Source organism: Oryzias latipes, chromosome 19 (assembly GCF_053564925.1).
Source record: "Oryzias latipes strain Hd-rR chromosome 19, Olatipes_Hd-rR_3.1".
Classification (NCBI taxonomy): Eukaryota; Metazoa; Chordata; class Actinopteri; order Beloniformes; family Adrianichthyidae; genus Oryzias; species Oryzias latipes.
The window spans coordinates 27,884,113-27,905,378 of NC_136255.1; the positions used below are offsets into that span (position 1 = coordinate 27,884,113).

At 48.3% G+C, this 21,266-nt stretch overlaps 1 long non-coding RNA gene across 1 annotated transcript; it reads left to right on the forward strand.

Annotated features, from left to right (window-relative positions):
- The first annotated feature begins 4,352 nt into the window (after positions 1-4,352).
- On the forward strand, positions 4,353-18,440 carry LOC144987788 (uncharacterized). The gene is made up of 2 exons (XR_013651454.1): positions 4,353-16,289; positions 16,618-18,440. It is a non-coding gene; the product is annotated as an uncharacterized LOC144987788 (long non-coding RNA).
- The last annotated feature ends 2,826 nt before the right edge of the window (positions 18,441-21,266 follow it).

Below are 21,266 nucleotides of genomic sequence, written 5' to 3' on the forward strand. Positions count from 1 at the left end.
GTGCTGTCTTAGACCCCCCCCCTTCCATTGAGGTGTTCTCCCTACCATGACAAAGGTGGATAAAGGTGGAAAGATTTCATGTAATCCATGGACACCAGTGAAGATCACAAATCATTGAAGAAAAAAGGTTCAGAGCACTGTCTAGTGGGTCTAGATGACCCCACTCCCAACGTTAAAGTGCCTAGGATAGCACAAGGGGTAAAGTTAATCCAGTTGAACTTTGATCAATCGGGACTCGGTTTAGGTTTCGTGTTAATTCACACAAGTACCAGCCATTTAAAATTTGTTCATGGAGGAGAAATAAATAATTGCGCTTTGTGCTCGGTTGGGATTGCACGACACCAACTCTTTCATTTATCTGAAGTCAGCTCTGAAAGAAAAAGCCTGTGTCGCCAGATTTGTGCGTTTCGACATCCTAAACCGTGACTCTTCCAACTGGAGGTACATGCACTGGTATCGGGTAGCGGCAGTGCAGTGTGGACACCGTGCGCTGAAAGTGCATTGAAGAATACCTGTTAGCGTGTTCTTAAACACGCATCACTTGTCTGGTGAGAACGTAGATCTACAACAATCTTCATCAAGACGGTCATAAGAAGCTCTGCCAGTGCCAAACTCTGCCCTTTGGTAAATTAGGCTGGGAGATTTGGACAGATGAAGATGATGATGAAGATGATGATGATGATGATGGCTTTTTGAGACCTTAACCTGTGAGTGGAGGTGCTTCTCTCCAGTCTCTCCACATGCATGTCCACAGGTGTCCTGGAGTGTCTTTTTAGGTCAAACTGAAGTGGACTTTCCTCCTGTCTCTGTCTAACACGTTCTTAGTGTTTGCTTTGTTTTTTTTGTCATTTTCAGGTGGTGACGAATGCAGAGCTCACGGAAATGGAAGAAGAGGATTGGACCGCACCTGGAACTTAAGTAGGACGCTGAACAGGTGAGTTGATTAGACTGAACCGCCCGCAGGGAAGAGGAACCAGGTAAACGCACTGCTGAGCTGCCTGCCTGAAATGCTCCCAGGGTCGTTCACTTCTTTTGATGAAGTTCTGAACGAGCGTCAAAAGCAGGTAGTTTTCAGTCTAGTTCTGCAGCAGAAGTTCTGCATGGTTTTGTTGGACCTTTGAGGAGATCTGATCCAGTCTTCTCCAACACATCTTGTTTCAGAATCAGAGCTCCCTCTGGATGTCTCGGTCCCAGCTGCTCCAGCTAAAATCTAATCTCTGATTGGCTGAGAGGTTCTGAGTTCAGACCGTGGTGGTTGAGGTTGTACTGGAACCTTCTCCAGACGACGGTTGAACCAATAAGCCAAACAGATGTTTTCACAGCAGTGAAATGTCCAAGAGCTGCTCAAACAATGGATGGAGATGGATTGATGGACGGACGGCCAGATGAGGAGGATCACTGGATGGACGGACCACAGAAACAAATCATTCAGGATCTGACCAAAGGCTTAAGGCACCAAAGCCTCGCTGCACCTCTCCGAGTGCGTCTGCACTAAACTTTCCTCTGGCTCTCTATTTTCCAGGGCTTTCCCTCTTCGCTCTCACACATTCACCCCCAGAACGGCAGACTCTGGTGAACTTTCTCCCCCAGGTCAGGCGGCAGAACAGCACAAAGTAGGATCTATGTTCTGCAGTTGATATTTGTGTTGGAGGCGCCACGCGGCCTCAGCAGCAGGTTAGCTGGAGGTAATTACACCTATACGCCACCAATATCCCCTCCTATTACTGCTCACTAATGGGCCTGACTGCTGTGTGTGTCTGCCTGCCTAACACAAATACAGCCACACTCACCACTTTGTCCAGGCGGTGGAGCCCGGTGACAGCATCACTTAGCTTCATTCTGTCACATCGGGCCTGCTCATGTTTTCCTGAGGTGGGGCGTCACCCCCCCACACCAGGACTGTGTGTTTTACAGACTTTTCAGGGGATTCCTGTTGTTTTAGGAAAAATGTTTCGTCTTTTTCCCCCATGTTTGGATTTTTCTGCATCCACGTCTGCTGAAACGTTCCAACAGGTAGTGTGGGGGGGCTGTTGCTAACCCTGTTGGAGTTTTTGTCATGTTTGTATTTTTGAAACTGAGACTGAGGAAAGGAGTTCTTGACTGCCTGAGAAAGCGTGAGCGTCCTCCAACCGTAACCCATACTCAGTAAAAACGTCTCTCCTAAACCCAAAACAGGAAATGACCTCACTGTTTCATGTTTACTCTGGTGTCACCTCTGAGTTATTCGATCTTACGAAACACGAGGAATGTTTTTTTCCACAAACATGTTACGTCTTCTGTTTTTCCAGCTCAAAATGTGGAAATGAGCTGATCTCTACTGTTAACTGTCAGATCAACCCTTCATCAGCTTCAGCTGGAAACTCTTCGTCAAAATATGATCCTCGTCTTTTATCTCTCAAACTTTTAGCTTTTTATTTCAGATTTAGCCCTTGAAGCATTCATCACTGTTAGTTCTCTTTATATTATATAATATTCAGACGCTTAGTTAGTATTTAAGTTTAATAAAGCTGCTAACACAGTTGAACTCTGCAATACTCAACGTTGGGAGGATTTTTCTTTGTCACAGAGTCTCATTCAGGCTTTCCTCCATTTCTCAGGGATAGATCTGTGTTTGTAACTCATCTTTGTGTTTCGGTGTCATGTTCGGTGCTGCTTCCTTCATGTTTAGCAGCTTTTTTACGCCGTGACACAAAAGTCGCTTCAGTGGCTCCTGAACGTCACCAAGGACTGATCCTGAGGTTTTTACCGCGGTGTAATGTGCACAAGTCCCAAATCTGAACTGCATTTCTGAAACCTGTTCTCATTTAGAAAGCCTGTGATGGATGTGACATTCCCCCTGCTGTTTGAGGAGGTCTGTTGGTTCTTGGTCGTTGTTTTTCTGACAAAAGCAAGCTGCAGTTGTGTGTCTCTGTGACAAACAGAAAGTGTCAGATTTGCCTCTAGCGTGTCCGCTGCAGCCTGTTTCATCTCCTCACCGACAAACGGACGACCAGAAGAGCTGGCTTTGTCGTCTTTGTGGATTTTCCATCCCTGCGGGGAAAGTTAGCCGGCTTCTGTCTGTTTCTGTCTCCAGGATTTGGTTTGATTCATCCCATTTCAAAGTCTAGCAGCAGATCCTAGCTGGAGGATGGATCCTCTGAAATCAGATGCGAGCAGCTGCTCTTCAAGTGTTTAGGATCTTGGAAACCCAGAGGAATTCTTCCACTTTAGTGGGACACTCCACACTCCTGCTCCGCCCTGTTAGCATGAATCGTAAGCGTTTGGCTCAGTGGGCGCTAACATGCAGACCAGCTTCCAGGCTCAGAGATGGGAAAACGGAGGCTGCAGGCTCAGATTTTACACGCTGTCTGACAGGAAGTCCAGCTGACTGAGTCCCAGACTGCAGGCTGCGGCGTGGAGCGACCCGCTCTGATCTGCATGGAAACGTTTGAAAGCTGAAGCCATTGTCACGTCTTGGCAGTCCTGCATGTAAACACACATGTGGCACATGCACAGAGCCCCCCCACTCTAAACACCTGAGTCAGCGAGACTCCATTAAAAAAGGCAAACAAACACGGTGGATCCTGATTGGTCGCTCGTGTAAATAAATCCGTCCCGTTAGCGGACGGGAGGCTGTTTTCCTGCGCTCTGTTTAGTGTTGCTCTTTCTGTGGTGAGATCTGGTTTAAGTCAAGCAGGAGGCCCGGCCTCACACTCATCATAAGAACGGACACCCCCACAGACCTGCTGCATGCTGCAGGAATGCACGTGGAAGCAGCGTGACCACGCCCACTCCGTAGAACCTCAGGTTAGACGTTCTAAAGAGGAAGCGCTGACACTCACCTCTTCCTCCCTACGAAGCTGCTCAGGAGCTTTTAGCCATTTGTCTGCTGTAATTTTGTGAAGTTGTTTCAGATCAGATCAAACACTAGCGCTTATATAAAGATCTGTTCTTTTTGTCAAGAATAGCGTTTTTAAAATGATTTTTCACCCTATCACTGCTCCTGAAGCAGCATGTTATCCAGCATGTGGCATGTTATAGCTTCATCACTTTCTTTTCAGGTATTTAGCTGTTTACTCTTTGGGTTTGGTCACTTGCAGTTCCTCAAATGACCACAGGAGGCTCTCAAACAAATACATGAGAGGCCGGTGGCTGAACAATCTCTGTGATACGGAAAGATAACGTTTTTCTGTTTCCAGATTCCAGCAGAGAACTGAAGGATGAAAACATTGTGGGTGGTCCGGTCCGTGGGGGTCGTGGAGGAGCAAATCCAGGGGGGCTCATGTGTGTCGGTCCTTGAGGCTCGTACCATCACCTCAAGGGACGTCATGATAACGGAACGCACCTCCGTCGTGCGTGTGGTAAGTGTTTTGTGAAGTATTCATAAGGATGGGGGAAGTTCCACACGCTCATGACGTACAGGTGAGGCTGTCGTACGGCGTCCTTCCTGACCACAAATGCTGCACGCACGTGGTGTGCACGTGATCCGTGAGCACAGGTCGTCCACTCTGATTGTCTCATTTCTGACAGTCAGGCTGCAGCGAGGAGTGTGCACGTGTCACAGGACCATCAGGAACAGCTCCTGCATCCCCCCATCGCCCCCCTTCCTCACCCGACGTGATGGACGTAAGCTTCCATAAAACGATCATGTTCCGTCTGCAGCTCTGACTTTGGAGCCCAACAGAACCTGCAGGTCGGTCTGAGCGGCAGATACAAGCTGGTTTCCATTCATGACAGAGGTCAGCCAAGTCTCTGACCTTTCAGGGTGAAATATCGCACAAGGCCGCTCAATAATCTGGAAATCTTGGGGATAAGAGCACATGTGTACTTTTGGCTGAGCAGAGGTGCGTGTCACTGCAGCGCACACGCACATGTGGAACAGAATCCGGCAGGATAACGTGAGCAGAATCCAGACCTGAGACCACCCGTTGTGCAGACAGGAAGTCAAATAGGATCTACTGAGAAATCAGCTGTTTCTCCTGAGTGGGGGGTGACATGGGTCCGTGTCTCTAATCCCAGCTGGTGACCGGCAGAACGCTCCACCAAAGACACCAGCGGCTCCTGGGGGGTCACGGAGCAAACATCTGCTCCTGGGACGGCGCTGCTGTGGGAGGGGCCATCACCAGAAGCCTGCAGTGATGCCAGAAGACGTTTCCTCTGAACATTCAGTTTGTTTTCTAAATGAAGAAGCAAAAGGGAACAAATAAGAAACAAATGTTTGTTTGTCTGCTGGACTTTCAGAGGGAGAAACGTTCTGACTCACTGCCGGTTAACCTCCTGCTGCAGCTAGTTTGACTGAAAGAACCCGGTTCTGTTCAGCCCAGACATGGAAAGCAGACGTCAGTGTTGACACGCGGCAAACACCGCCTGGATGCTCACAGCTCTGAAACTGGAGCTGTGCGTAATGATAGATAATCACTGAGTTAACATGCGTGAGTCCATGATTCAGGCCGTGGAAGATGGCGATGGAACCCAGACCCAGGTGGAGACGACGTGCACACACGCCACAGATATGTATGTAGGACTGCAGAAATGCATGTGCAGCTATTCTTACATCCACCATAATGGCTGGAACAAACGCGTCGTGTTTGTTTGACCTTCAACCTTTCCACAGATCCCGGCCTCCTCTTCCAGTAACTCTCCCCTTCTCCTTCCAGTAACGGCTTCTTTGTGGGTTCAAACCACAGAACGCCGCGTGACGGAAGCCGCTGAGGTGGAATCCAACCTGACATGTGAAAGTGTAACGGTGATTCACACGCTGGATCCATTATCGCCGCGGAGGAACGGTTTGATGGAAAACTGTCAAAACAAAAGCCCAGATCCCAGAATATTCCACTTCTGGCTGAAGCGCAGCCGCCGAGCTGTGGTGTGACCTCAGAGGCCGGGTCATTAGCGAGCGGCGCGGCCATTGGCCGGTTGCGGTAACAGCGGAGGTTTGTGGCTCCTGCCTAATCTCGGGGGAGGGCTTGTAACGGTGCAGAACAACAATAGGGCCCATGCTGTGTTTAGTCTGCGTCTGCGGGGGCTTACAGCAGATTCTGCACTTTGAAACCAGACCCGCTTTCCTACCAAAGACTTTAAGACTCTGCCAGCCAGCTTATTGCATCTTAGTTGACTTTTCATCTGTTTCCAAGACCCACCAAACACGCCACCACACCGTCAGACCCAAACCAGAGGCAGATTCACGGCTCGCTCATCTCATGTTTGGAGGCTGAAGGGGGCGCCGGTGAGACTGTTTTAGACCAATGAGGAGGTTCTGGCAGAGGTGCGCTGCACACCTTACCCTTATCTACAGGATGGTCCTGGTCAGGAAGTTCTCTGGACCAGAACCACATGGATCCACATGCCAGGCTGCTTTTAGAAAGAAGCATTTTGGGAAACATTCAGTTCAAACGTTTACCAAGAAGACTGGAAGAAAAGTCGATCAAGGAGTGAGAGATTCATGAGAAGTTATCACAGATTGATGTTTCTCCCTTTGCTCACAAAGATTAAACTCTTTAAGGAATCAGAATTTTAGATTTATATCGGTTTTTGAGTTTCCAGCCCGCTGGGTTTGAACATTTGTCTGTCAGAGTGAGCACAAACACCCCCGCGGGTTTGTTGCAGCCAGCATGCGCAGTCGACATGCGCAGCCAGCATGCCCAGCCGGCATGCGCAGCCGCCATGCGCAGCCACCATCACCATGCGCAGCCACCATCGCCATGTGCAGCCGCCATCGACATGCGCAGCCGCCATGCGCAGCCAGTCTGCTGAGGTTCACAGGGACCGTTTGACCGGAGAACCAGCCTCGTTCCGGTTATGAGCAGTGCCTGTGGTGGGCTGCCCCCCCCCTTCCTCTGCCATAGAAATCCACAGCACAGAAGCGGTCAGGTGTGGAGTCAGTCGTTCTGGTTTTCTGCAACTTTGCTCAGAGTCTCAGGGGAAACCAAACAAACGGCTCTGCAGGCCACCGTAACCCTCTGAACCTTTAGCTGGTCCTTAATGTTAAATAAGAAACCGGTTTAGAAATGGGAACTGGATCCAGCGTGAAACCAGAATCGATCAAAATGATCCTGTAGAGACGGTCACACAGGGCGCCACGGCCGATGAAGTCACAACAATGGGCGCTGGCGTGCTGAGTCTCCGTTTGCGGCAGCAGCAGCTCTTTGTCTCAACATCTGCCCCCAGTTTACGGTGACCTCTGCTGACCTCATTTTCCAACCTGCACAGCAGTCGGGCCAGAACCAGAACCCCAACAAGCAGAGAACAGGGAGAGAAGTGAGGCGGAGGCAGAGGCTGGACATCCAGGTTGGATTGTAACTTCATCTGAGGCATGACTCAGCATTTTGTCTGCGTTCACGGAGCGTCATTGTTCTGCAGACTTCTGTTTAAATTTTACATTTCACTGGATATGATTGTTCATGAAAAAGTCTTTTCCTTCAGTGAAAATCTAAAACGTTGGGACTTTAAGCTGGAACGTCTCCTTTCCTTTTCTGTCAAATATCAGCTACACATTTGAAAGAAAACACGGCCGTGTGAGCAGCAGGTAGAGGGAAGAGGTTGGGATTGTTCCCACATTCCTGTTTGAATGAAAAGCAGCTTCCATCCTTTTCCTGCTTCATGAGGCTTCATGAGGCTTCGTGAGGCTTCGTGATGCTTCGTGATGCCTCCACCCTGTTGGGGTGTCAGTAGAACAGGAGGACACAGAGGTTCCAGGAAAACGTCAAACTTTCTTACCATTTGAGTTTGGGTGATAGTTAAACCTTTGAAGTTGGGTTTAGCCGTGACAAAATGGTGTTTTTTCCAACATTTCCTTTTCTTTTTGCTTTAGCTGAACGTTTCTGCTCCAGAATTGTTGGTCTGAATGTGAGAACAACAAACAGCTTCACATCATTTCAGTATTCATGTCGAACCAAACCAGAGCTTTTCATGCAGTCATGCTCACAAATCAACCGTGTCGCAGAACCACTGAGTCCCTCGCCAAACGCTAACAGCCACACACTTTAAACCTCCGTAGATGCCATCAATCAAAAGTCTTTTGCAGGAGAATCCAGTAAAATCATGGAAGTCTCTTTCTTTGACCCGACTTTGCTGCAGCGTTCTTTATCCAGTTTGGTGAACACGTCAAAAATCACACGTTTCCTGATCTCACGGAGGACACGCCCACATCTATAAGGTCAATGCTTGAAGGGTCCAGAATGGAGAACCGGTCCATGTGGAAGAACCAGAACAGCAAAACACAATGAGAATCCAACTTCAAACATTTTTAGAATAGTTCCAACCCTTGTGAATTCTGTAATCAGGGGGGCCTAAATCCAGGCCTGGGGGGCCAGCTTCCTGCCTTATCTGTTGCTGATCACCTGGATCAGGTGTGTCAATAAGGTTGCAGGATGGTTGGAGAACATCTTGGGCGCCGCTGCTGCTTAGTAACAGTTCAGTAACAGAAACGCTTGGCTGATGTCTAAGCTCCTCCTCCATCTGTGGCGGAGACGAGCTGCTCGACGTGGTCAAACCTGCGTCGTCAGGTAGCGTCTGCAGGGGTGGGGGCGGGTGTCTCATTACCTGCTGGTGCAGCCTAATGGGGCTTTATGTCCAGAGGACGGCGTCCCACAGGACACATTAGGCTGCAGATCTCTGTGTTTCAGGAACAAAGCTGTCCATTCAAATACCAGATTGCTCCAATTTAGTGGTTAGTTTTACGGCTCCGTCGACACAGGAGGGATGTCTGAGTTAGTTTGTCAGAAATGACTCTGAAAGTCATAAACTACATCAGTGAAAATGAAAAAGAAACATAAACATCTCCATCTTTGCAAACATGTTCCTTCATCCAAACACTTCAGTGTTTAAAAAAAAACAACTCAAAAGCTCAAAATGTGAAAATTGTGATCGATATGTCAATATGATCAATGTTTTGACGATGTGGTCCAAAAATGTGACTATGGTGTTTCCGTCACCATGGCAACAAGCAGCATTTTCAAAGTCTGACCTGTGTTCAGAGCGTCCTCAGAGGTTGTTCATTAGGATGCTGTTCCTGCAGAGCAGCAGGACTTCATCAGAAAATCACCTCTGCGTTGTGGGCTGCTGGTAAAAAGTGAGCCTGTCTCCACTTCCAGCCAGTCTCCCCCGCTAGCTTACAGCCCTCATAAGCTAACATCAGTGAACATTACCCATCCGTCCAGTTCTGATCCAGACTCCAGCTCAGACCAGGAAAACAAAGACCTTCATGGATCTGTTGGTCTGCAGGTGGATGATCAGAAAGGAGCAGATCAGGGACACTTGGCCCCGCCCAGAGTGTTTTCTACGTCACAAATACGATGGTTTTCATTCTTTCATCTGCTCGTGATTCACAATATGAATAAAGAAATACTCAGAGCTGCAGTTGTAATCCTAATTTTCTTCATAAAGGTCCGTTATTATGAGAAAAATGCCTCAGGAACACGATAAAAACACAAAAACACCATTTTCATTGGAGCACGTCTTTACTTAGTGATCTGATCTGAAAGAGACCGTCAAAAACATCACTCCAAACTCTCCCTTTAGGATTAACTCTGACTCACAAATCAGATTGTTTGGTCGTGGGTCACAAACACACACGCTTCACATGCTGAGATCGCAGTTCAGCAAACACAGAAGACGCAGTTGTAGCTCGGATGTAGTTTCTTCAACCGTCAGCCTGTAGGAGACGTTCATCCAGCAGCTCCAGACGCGTCGGCGTCCTCTACTGCTCTCCTCTCACTATATGGAACACATATAGACGTCGGTCCATGTGGAGCTTTTCTTCTGTTGTCTTTCTGGACTTCAGATCTAAAGAGGAAATGTGGTTCAAACAGGAAGTGGCAGGAAGAGGTCAGAGGTCACGCTTGTTTGTGTGTTGAAGAAACTTCACCAGTTCATGTGGAGATGATCCTAAACTACTACAGTAGCAGCACTGTGGACTGGAGGAGCAGCACGGCCTGCTGAGAGGAGGGGTCTGTTCACGGGTCTATGCATGTGGGTGTTTACACATGTGTGTATACACACACATGCACATATGCACATATGCACATATGTGTGTGTCTATACATGTGTGTGTATGTCCATATATATATGTGTGTGTGCATGTATCTGTGTGAGTGAAATTGTCTGTGCTGCATGTAGGGCTGTGTGTGCGTTTGTGTGTGTGTGTTTGTGTGGTGGAGGAACAGTCCATATAAGGAGGTTCTTGACCTCTTCACCTTTGGGTTTCTGGAGGAACCGGCAGAACCTTTCGGGTTCCTCTGCATCTTCACGGTTGGTTCAGTTGGAGGTTTGTGTTTTGGGTCAAACTGTGAAAACGTCCAAATGATCCACCTGTAAACACGGTGTGGAGAGTCTTCCAGAGACTTTGGCTTCTCTTCAGGTGGAATGTGGTGAATTTGATTTTGGCTGCAACCGTCCTTGATTGCCCCCTCCTCCAAATCCAGAACCATTAACCTGCCAGCATCTCCTGACCCTGGTTTGAGCGCTCCTACACATTTGGCGAGGCTGGACCCGAGTCGTGGCGGCGTTCCCGTCAGCGGGCCACATGGTGGAGATGTGCCATCAGAAATCTCCATCTGCTTTGAATCCCAGAGGAGAAGCTGCAGGCCAGCCAGACTATTAGACTCCAAATACCCTGCAGCCCCCTCCCCCTCCAACCCCCCCACATGAGTCAAAGAGCCTTTCTTCCTTGCAGCTGACGGCAGGAGCCTGAGGAGGCTCCGCCCACATTATCCCAGCAGCCTTGTTGCATTACTGCATCCACTGATGACACCAGCGCCACACCTGATCATCAGGTGAGACACAGCGCCACCCGTGAAAACCGGCTAATGTGACACCAAAGCCGGGAGAAGGACCACCGCAGCTCAGGATGGAGGATCTGCCGGCAGAGGATTTCAGAGGAACCTCCACCTCTCTGCAGACGGAACACCTGGAAACAGCTGTTTGCAAATGTTTTCAGGAACTCCTCTTTTTCCTGGTTCTGTGTTGTGTGTCTGCGTTGTGTGTCTGCGTTGTGTGTCTGCGTTGTGTCACGCTACACTTCCACCTCACACACACTGAACGTCCAAAGCGTCATCGACGAGCCCCACCGGCGACCCTCCCGGACGAGCCGGCCTCTGTCCCTGTGCCTATGAGGGCTCCCCCCCCGTAGCCCCCTCCTCCCAGCTTTGCTGAAGCAGCAGGATGGACCTGCAGCCTGGAGTCAAACGCTCAGCTCAGCTGTAGGTCCACTTTACACTGAAGCAATCATCTACAGAAGCCCGGTAGAGACATTTCACTAGAACATTTGTAAAGACCACGTTAGATCTGTCAGGGGATCCGGGTTCTTCCACGTCACAAACGTCCAAACGCTCCAGCCACTCAGCAGAGGAGGAGGAAGAGGCGTCTCCTCCTCAACCCTTGTTCTATCCTAGCCACTTTACCATTGGGAGTTGGGTCATCTAGACCCACTAGACAGTGCTCTGAACCTTTTTTCTTCAATGATTTGTGATCTTCACTGGTGTCCATGGATTACATGAAATCTTTCCACCTTTATCCACCTTTGTCATGGTAGGGAGAACACCTCAATGGAAGGGGGGGGGGTCATCTAAGATAGCACAAGGGTGAAGGCTGTTTAAAAAAAAAACAACATTATTGAGCCAATTCTGATGGTTAATGTGTAGATTCTCGTTCATTCAAGTAGCTTCCATTAACATCCAGAAACCTGACTTATCTTTTCTTTTTGAAGACATAATGTCATGACTTGCAAGGCTAGGCAGACCCAGACGCTGAAACCCGGAAGGACGACAGAAGGTGAGTAAGGATAGGTAAGAGTTTATTTTGCTCCGCTGATGGGTGATGTTCCGGTACGGCAGGGAGGTGGCGTGGCTGGAGAGGGTCCGTGGATCCGGGGCGAGACCTGAGGATCGGCGATGGCTCGAGACGAGGCTGGAGGTCCGGCTAAGGCTCGTGAGGCGGCTTGGCGTTCGGCGAGATTCCCCAGTGAGGCAGGTAACTCCCGATGGGCGTCTGCTTGGCGAGTCCAGATTTGCGTGTCCACTCGTGGCATGAGATTCCATTAGAGGCAACGAACTCGCGTTGAATACTGGTCCTGGAGCTCCTTATGAAGGTCTGGCAGGCTGATGAATTGAGTGGCGGCAGCTGAGGTGAATTAGGCCAAGCAGAGAGGGGAGGGGGGAGGAACCTGACAGAGGCACCATGACAGTACCCCCCCCTCGACGACCGCCTCCAGGCGGTCCAGGGCGGCGATCAGGATGGGCCCGGAAGAAATCCTTGATGAGGGACGGGTCCAGGATGAGAGAGCGCGAGATCCAAGACCGCTCCTCAGGACCGTAACCCTCCCAGTCAACCAGGAACTGGTGCCCGCGACCCCGACGCCGGACGTCCAGAATCCGGCTAACCGTGAAGGCGGGGGCGCCGTCGATGACCCGGGCGGGTGGTGGGGAAGCGGACGGCGGGCACAGAGGACTGTCCTGAACAGGTTTGATTTGGGAGATGTGAAACGAGGGGTGTACCTTGAGAGCTCGTGGCAAACGAAGTCGGACACAGGTAGGATTAATGATCCTGTCAATGACGTAGGGTCCGATGTACCGTGGAGCCAGTTTCCGGGAGGTGGCTTGGATGGGAATGTTGCGAGCGGAGAGCTATACCCTCTGACCAGGCTGGTAAGTGGGCCCCACCACCCTGTGTCGATTGGCAATGCGGCAGTTGCTCCCCTTGGTGCGGAGGAGAGCAGCTGTGGTCTGTTGCCAGATGCGTTGGCAACGCCGGAGATGTTCCTGGACAGACGGCACCGCCAAATCGAGTTCCTGGGACGGAAACAGAGGTGGTGAGTACCCGAGGGCGGCTTCGAACGGAGACACCCCAGTAGCGGAGGACGAGTGTGTATTGTGGGCATACTCAATCCATACTAAATACTGGGACCAGTCCTTGTCGTTCTGTGCCGCCAGGCAACGCAAAGCTGCCTCCAGTTCCTGGTTGGCCCTCTCCGCTTGACCATTGGACTGGGGGTGATATCCAGAAGTGAGGCTGACCGTGGCCCCCAAGGCGGAGCAGAAGGCCTTCCAAACCTGAGAGACGAACTGAGGGCCACGGTCAGAAACAATGTCCAGGGGAATGCCGTGATGCCGGAACACCTGATGAACCAGGACTTGAGCAGTTTCGGTGGCTGTGGGCAACTGGGCAAGGGGAATGAAATGAGCCATCTTGGAAAACCGATCAATGACAGTGAGGATGACGGAATTACCCTGAGAAGGGGGCAAACCGGTGACAAAGTCCAAGGCAATGTGTGACCAGGGACGGCTGGGGGTAGGCAATGGTTGAAGTAGTCCTGCCGGTGCAGAATTGGATGACTTAGAGCGGGCGCAGGTGGTACAGGCAGCCACAAACTCTCGAACATCCTTGTCCATAGAAGGCCAGAAAAACCTTCGACGGAGGAGATTGAGGGTTCTCTGGACGCCGCCGTGGCAGGACACCCGAGAGGTGTGTCCCCAGGAAATTACTTCCGACCTGAGAGAGGTAGGGACATACAGAGTGCCATCAGGGCAGGGGGCATGATCGGGTTCCTCACCTTGGGCCTGGATGACACGGTTTTCGATGTCCCAGGTAAGGGCGCCCACGATACAGGTGGAAGGGACGATGGTGGCTGTGGACTTGTCCGAGGAGCTATATTTGCGGGAAAGAGCATCGGGCTTGACATTCCGGCTACCGGGTCTATAGGTTATGGTGAAATGAAAGCGATCAAAAAATAAGCACCAACGAGCCTGTCGAGAGTTAAGCCTCTTAGCCGTCCTCAGGTATGCCAGGTTCTTGTGGTCCGTCCAGACGACGAAAGGGTGTTCAGCCCCCTCCAGCCAGTGCCTCCATTCCTCCAATGCTAACTTGATGGCCAGCAGCTCCCGGTTTCCCACATCATAATTTTGCTCTGCTGGTGATAATTTTCTAGAAAAGAAGGCACAAGGCTTGAGCTTACCGGTGTGTTGCTCTTTCTGGGACAAGACCGCTCCGACCCCTGAGTCCGAGGCATCCACTTCCACGATGAACTGGCGAGAAGGGTCGGGTTGAATCAGGATAGGAGCTGTGACGAAGAGCCCCTTGAGCCGATCAAAAGCCTGTTGAGCTTCCTGGGTCCATTGAAAACTTTGAGTGGTGGAAGTGAGGCGTGTAAGGGGTGCTGCAATACTGCTATAATTCCTAATGAATCGCCTGTAAAAATTGGCAAAACCAAGGAATTGTTGGAGTTTTTTCCGGCTGTTTGGGGGTTCCCAATTGGAAACAGCTTCGATCTTTGAAGGATCGGGTCGAATTCGTCCCGCCTCTATGATGTATCCCAGAAACTGTACATGGTCGACGTGAAATTCACATTTCTCTGACTTGACATAGAGTCGATTCTCCAGGAGTCTGGTGAGAACCTGGCGGACGTGTTGTTCGTGTTGGGTCTGATTATTAGAATAGATGAGGATGTCGTCAAGATAAACAAAAACAAACCGGTTCAGAAAATCACGAAGGACGTCGTTAACTAGTCTCTGGAAGACAGCGGGGGCATTAGTCAGCCCAAAGGGCATGACCAGATATTCATAATGACCTAGTGGAGTGTTGAATGCCGTCTTCCACTCGTCTCCCTCCTTAACACGGACCAGGTGATAAGCGTTGCGTAAATCCAGCTTGGTGAAGACACGAGCTTCCTGAACAGAGTCAAAAACAGATGAAATAAGAGGTAGAGCGTACTTATCTTTTATGGTGATTTGGTTGAGTTCCCGATAATCGATACAGGGGCGTAGTGTCTTATCTTTTTTCTCCACAAAGAAGAAACCAGCAGCCACAGGGGATGACGAGGGGCGTATATGACCCAGGGATAGTGCCTCCTGGATGTAGCTCTCCATAGCGAGTCTTTCGGGTCCGGAGAGGTTGAATAGTCGCCCCTTAGGGAGGGTGGAGCCAGGTTGTAATTTTATTTCGCAATCATAAGGGCGATGGGAAGGAAGAGCGCAGGCTTTAGTTTTGCTGAAAACGTCCTGTAGATCGTGATAACAGGTAGGGATATTTTCCAAATTGACAGCAGTATGATTTTCAGGGGACTGCCGATAAGTGGCGGGTATAGCGGAAGAAAGGCAATTAGCCAAACAATATGCGCTCCAATTGGTGATTTGTCCAAGGCTCCAATTAAACTGTGGGTTGTGAAGCTTTAACCAGGAAAACCCCAGGATAATCGGGGTGTGTTTGGAACGTGTGATGAAGAATTGGAGGGTTTCTCTGTGATTACCGGAAGTGAGTAGCTGGACGGGTTTGGTGCGGTGTGTAATCCGAGAAAGGTGCTGACCTCCCAAGCCGGAGGCCTCAACAGGGTTATCCAAAGGTTCTGTGGGGATACGTAGTTTAGTGACGAGATCCAAATCAATCAGGCTTTGTTCGGCACCGGAGTCTATGAGGGCCTTGGTGCTATGGACTTCTGTTTTGGTACAAAGTTTAACAGGAATGTAGAGGAAATTAGGAGTAGTAAGAATGGTGGAACATTCCCCAAGCGACTTGTCACTAGGGGGGGAAATCAGGAGTTTACGTCGCGGGCATTTAGAAACTAAATGTCCCAGAGCACCGCAGTAGTAGCATGAACCTTCTTCTTGACGCCGTTTTCGCTCCCCCGCCGACAGTTTAGAATGTCCAACCTGCATCGGTTCCTCCGAAGTGAAATGATCTGCTTTGGTTGGTGACTGGCGCGGAATAACAGAAAAATAAGGTTGGCTAGTGGATATGTGTTGATTACTCTGGCGATCGTTATGCCGTTCACGAAGCCGGGAATCAGACCTGAGAGCTGCAGAAACAAGCTCTTCGAACGAGTTAGCATCTGGTTGGGTGCATAGATGATCCTTAATGGATTCGTTTAGAGACTGGTAGAATATTCCTTTTAATGCTATATCTGGCCAGCCTGCTTCAACTGCCAGGACACGAAAATCTATAACGTGGTCACTTACTGACCGACCATGCTGTTTTAAATTTAACAGGCGTCTGGTGGCTTCCTCTTGCTTGCGAGGCTGATCAAAAATTAGGCGAAATTCATGAATAAAATGTTCATAACTAAGGTGAGTAATGGGATTAGCTGATATAAAGGCTTGAGCCCATTGTAGGGCTTTATTTCTGAGTGAGTTGATGATGAGAGTGATTTTACTGTGGTCCGTGTGATAATACCTGGGAGCATGTTGAAAAATGAGCTGACACTGTAATAGGAAGCCGCCACAGGCTTTGACGTCACCCGAAAACGGCTCAGGTTGGAGCCGGAAGTTTTCCGTAGCATGGGTGGGATCGGAAGCGGAAGTGTAGCTGTTGCCGGAAGATGGAAGGTGAGTACCTGTAGCAGAGTTAGCATATTGTCCGGTTAAATCAATTAGAGCTTGCGTCATACCGTCTAAACGGCGGAATAAGTCCTGCTGAGCCGACGCCATTTGAGTGAGGGTGTTAGCTTGATGTCCTAGCATAATCCCTTGCTGAGTTACGGCGAGGCGAAGTTCCTCCGGGTCAGCTGGGTCGGGGTTCTGGCGAGTTCGTTCTGTCATGACTTGCAAGGCTAGGCAGACCCAGACGCTGAAACCCGGAAGGACGACAGAAGGTGAGTAAGGATAGGTAAGAGTTTATTTTGCTCCGCTGATGGGTGATGTTCCGGTACGGCAGGGAGGTGGCGTGGCTGGAGAGGGTCCGTGGATCCGGGGCGAGACCTGAGGATCGGCGATGGCTCGAGACGAGGCTGGAGGTCCGGCTAAGGCTCGTGAGGCGGCTTGGCGTTCGGCGAGATTCCCCAGTGAGGCAGGTAACTCCCGATGGGCGTCTGCTTGGCGAGTCCAGATTTGCGTGTCCACTCGTGGCATGAGATTCCATTAGAGGCAACGAACTCGCGTTGAATACTGGTCCTGGAGCTCCTTATGAAGGTCTGGCAGGCTGATGAATTGAGTGGCGGCAGCTGAGGTGAATTAGGCCAAGCAGAGAGGGGAGGGGGGAGGAACCTGACAGAGGCACCATGACACATAAACCTTTATTTCAACTGTCATGCACGTTCTCTCCCTGCGGTCATGCTGCAGGTCGTAGAGACACTTCAACAACACGTACGGCTGAGTTAGGGTTAAGCAGAAGAGATGCAGGCGTGACGGATGGATTTTTTTTCTTTAATACGTTTCGGTTAGTATGTTGATTTTAAAACAGACCTTTTGTTTTTTTTTTCTCATTTTAGAGACAATTGCAGCGATAGATTGATGCCCCTCAGGGAAGAACGTTTTCCAGAAGGTCTTGACTTTCTCCAGCATCCCTTCATCGGAGCTTCAGGCTGTTCCTTCTCTCTGTGTTCCATCACAGAAGTTTCAGCATCATCCAGTAGGTGGCAGTGTGCCATCTGTCTTTGGTTTACCGTCCACCAACGACTGAAAGAAGAAGAGCTTGCGCGTATTTTAGGTTTTTAACAATGAGACAGACCATAATAGCGTTTTTCCACAGAAACCCCAAAACACTCCAGACGGAACAGAACTGGTGTCGGCTTCTAGGGAATTCCAGACGTTTCTGCGGCTCGTCTAACAGGAAGTCCACGTGGCGTCTTCGTGAGAGTCACATGACCTACCGCTGCTGGGATCTCCTGTTCTCCCATAATTCTCAATAAACCCAAAACCCGCTCTGGATGTCCCAAAGACAGGTTTGACAGGTTTAGGTAGCAAACATTTACAGCTCATGGGAGGACAAGCATGCTGCAGTGTGTTTACAATCATTCAGTTATTTATCAGAAAACATCAGTTTTGAAATAAAGACATCTGAGTTTAAACTATTTTCACGTCTGTAATCTGATTGGTTTACTTGCTTTGGCATGAACTTCTGCTTCTCAGATTTAGGTTTCCTTCGTTTTGCCGTTTAAACCCATCAAGCTATCAGATGGATTATTAACCAATCAGAAAGGCCGTCTCTGCACCCCCCTCTCCCTCTATTTATGACACAAACTGTGAGAATCCATGAGACTGCTGTCAAAGGTAATCATGTTTCTGAGCCTTTTCTTTCTCACAAACGTATTAAGGACTCATTTTGTAATCAGTCACCACAACGGCAGCTTGGAGAATTATCTTTCTATTTTTTTCCACATTATGCTCATTACGTTTTATTTTCACGGTCTACTGGAAGAGATTGAAAACTTTGACTGAATGGGGAAATTCCAAAATGTCTAGTTCTGGTGTTTCGTTCCCAATCTTCTGTCTGATAAGATCAGGATTTGGCTCCAGTCTGAGAATAACTAAGTGTTGTAATCAGCTGATCCCCACTGGACATCCATCAGATAGCTAAGACCGTCAATGTAGACGTCTGCTGGACAACACCTCCACCGTTTATTCTCCCTTTATCGAGTTCTGCATTTCCAGGTCTCCTACACTTCGACTTGTCGTCTAATCTCTGGATCTTTGTTAACGTCTATTTCAGTACTTTTATAAACTTGTACTAGCTCTAAAATAAACTCTGTGATTTCATGAGTTTTTTTCGTGTTTTTGACGACTGATCACTAAATTCTACAATTCCACTGAAGTCCTCATGGAGTTTAACCCTTGTTCTATCCTAGACACTTTAACATTGGGAGTGGGGTCATCTAGACCCACTAGACAGTGCTCTGAATCTTTTTTCTTCAATGATTTGTGATCTTCACTGGTGTCCATGGATTACATGAAATCTTTCCACCTTTATCCACCTTTGTCATGGTATTTACACCTTTGTCATGTATTGTCCCTCTTTTCCTCTCCCCTCCTGGGGAGTGGGAGTGCTGCCAGACTCCAGTTGGCTCATCCGTGCTCCAGTTCCTGACCGTTTACCTCGCCTTTGCTCCTGCTCCTACACCTGGCTGTGGATCCTGTCTCCGGCTCGACTCGCGCCTTTGACTGTCCCGATAACCACGGCTGGATGAAGCTCGTCTGCTGGACTTTTATATATGTAGTTGTAGATTTAGATAAGTTAATTCTTCTCTAAGATTTCTGGTAAATCGCCTGTCCGTCCTGGGGGAGGATCCCTCCTTCATGTGGGCACCCCTGAGGTTTCTTCGTTTTTTCCGGAATCCGGTTTTTTTGGGAGTTTTTCCTTACCGCGAAGGGGGGTCTAAGGGCAGGGATGCCAGTATAGCTTAGTCAGTTTGTTAGTTCATTTTAGTATTTTTCTATTGAACTCTTTGTATTCGTGATCCTTTTGATTTCATGTTTTACTTCGAAGCCCATCGAGACGACTGTTGTTGTGATTTTGGGCTATACAAATAAAATTGAATTGAATTGAATTGAATAGGGGGAACACCTCAATGGAAGGGGGGGGTCATAGGATAGCACAAGGGTTAAAGTTCTCAGAAATGTCCATCAGGTCACAATCTGACCTGCAACTTCCTGTGTGAATAGCATCTTCATTCAGAAGGATCAGAAGGTCTTCATCGGGACGTTTTCAACCCTCAAATCCTCTAAAGTCAGGTGCAGACAGAAACAGGAACAGGAGGCGGCAAAACCCCATTTCTGTGCTGAAACACTGAAACGTCACTTTCACCGAACTGCTTTTGGACGCTGTCAGATCCTCCTTTAGCGCGGTGGATCCTGTTGTTTGTGTTGTCATGGTAACGGTCCTCCAGTTTTGAAAGTACCACTGTTAATGCACCTTCTATTTGATTCTTTATGCTGCTTGACATGATGACATCATTATCTGTGATGATAAAGCGGCTAAACGGCGATCTGTTTTAGATCTGCATAAATCCATGTCTATAGGAAGCAGAATGCATAACCAGCAGTAAGGTGGAAAACGCCATGACTGGGCGTTTTAACAGACGTGTCCGTGTCCACTGAGTTTAGTTTTCCAGTCCAAAAGAAATCAAAGTACAAAATCGTTACTTGAAAACATGTTTTTACCAAATATTTGCATCTTTTCGTGTCCCACTGAGTGTTTCTGTTTAAAATAGATGGAAAAACAGAATCAATAATTGATTCTTTCCAGGTTTAAAAGAGTAAAAGTGTGAAATCCTAATTTAGCCTTCTTTGACTAAGACATGTAAAGATCATCTGACTTCCTGCTGGCGTGGCGGCTTGAATTATTACCAAAATCCTGAACCTTCAGCTGAATTTAGGAGAAAAATCTAAATATTCACATTTTTCTTCTTCTTTTGAATCTGTCACAATTTAGTTTCACAGGTTTTCATCTAATTAGATTTTGGAAAATGTTTGACTTGAGAATTGTGGTTGACTTTTGGAAAAAGTTTGTTTAATTTTAGGGAAACGTGGAGTTCAGGTCAGAAACAGCAAAGTCCTGACTGCTATACTTTTACCATGTTATTAAAATGTGTTTTGGATGCAACTCGACCCCCCAGCAATCTCCTGTGTGAATCCATTTGGATTCTGTAAACAACAGCGTAGTGTCACATATTAAATATTTACTGCATTTTTAAAACCGCTTGGGCTACCGGCAGCTTTTTATTAATTAGTGGATGTTTAAAGCAAAAGAAAGTTCTTTTATTTGTCCTTTAGTGTCTGAATACCTTCTAGCCTGGTAAGCGACTTAGTTAATGTGCGTTTTGGATCGAGTTCTTCTACGAAAAAGGATCATGGATTCTAAAACTCACATTAAAACTCTGCCAAAAAATACCTCATTTAAGTGAAAATATTTGAGATGGCAAATGAGTTTTCCTTGGATGGATGTCGACTGACCGTCATAGCAGAGCAGATTTTAATTTGCAGAGATTTCCTCACATAAACCAGCATGACTAATTACCAAGTGTAAAAAAATCCAATATTTAGCTGAGATTAACAGGTTCCTTGTTTCAGGATATCAGTTCTCCATGTAGATCCTTATCCTGATGGAGTTCTGAAGCCTCGGCTGGTGTCACCCGGGTTCAGGTCTCTGCAGATCCAGCTTCTGATGACGACAGGAGTCCACGTCCTCCACCAACTCCTTCATGCTTTTGTAACTTTACAGCTCAGAATCCCATTGACATGCATGAGGTGATCTGAGCCTGTAGCAATCTCAGGTTAGGGATTAGTCAATGTAGAAATCGTTTGTTGATAATGTTGGAAATGTTCTCTTTGGAAGATGTTACACGAGAGAAAAGCAGACGCTGTGTCTCAACTGGAGGACGGAGAACCTTCAGAGACGTTTTGCTGCTCAGACTGAGTGAAGAACGCCAAATGAACCGCAGTTAAGAGAACACAAACAGGTAGACATCATTTTAATATTTTCATTTAATCCCATTAGGTTCTACTGAAGATTTCATTTTAAGAAAACAGAAAATTCAAAGCTCTTCAAAAAACGCACATAAAAGCAAAACATCAAAGGTTAAAAGAGGT